The following is a 594-nucleotide window of genomic DNA, read 5'->3' as shown; positions in this document are numbered from 1 at the left end:
CTGTTTGGACTCTCATTCTGACGGCACCCATTCACTGCAGAGCATCCATTGCTGAGACACTGATGCAATGCTACGCTTCTCCAAACCTGATGAACAAACAAACTCATCCTGATCTCAGATGATCTGAGGGTGAGCACATTTTAGCTGAACTATTCCTTTAGCATCGTTTACATTGTTATGTGCACATCTTTCATGGTTTTTTTTTTAAAGAAAAATTATTAGGTTTTGCACTCCCTTTGAACTTAAAGCCAAGAAATGAAATACATGTCAAATTAAAACATAAATAGTTTATGGATCCTTTGTACTCGAGCAGAGTTGCCCCTCCATGTTATCAGATCAATGCTCAGAATATTTATTGTAGTCAAGGTGAAGCAATTTTCCATATTGTAGGGTTTTCATGTTTTTATGTTCAACATGTTTGATTTCAATTTCAGATCTTTTATTGAAGATGTGGAGATGTTTTCACAGTCATTCCTGCATGAGAATAAGACTGGGATTGATTGGTGGCCTTCACACACACACACACACACTCACACACACACACTCACTCACTCACACACACACACTCTCACACACACACACACACACACACAC

This window comes from Sinocyclocheilus anshuiensis, unplaced genomic scaffold (assembly GCF_001515605.1).
Source record: "Sinocyclocheilus anshuiensis isolate Anshui unplaced genomic scaffold, SAMN03320099.WGS_v1.1 scaffold2749, whole genome shotgun sequence".
Classification (NCBI taxonomy): domain Eukaryota; kingdom Metazoa; phylum Chordata; class Actinopteri; order Cypriniformes; family Cyprinidae; genus Sinocyclocheilus; species Sinocyclocheilus anshuiensis.
Note: the sequence above shows the minus strand (reverse complement) of the source record.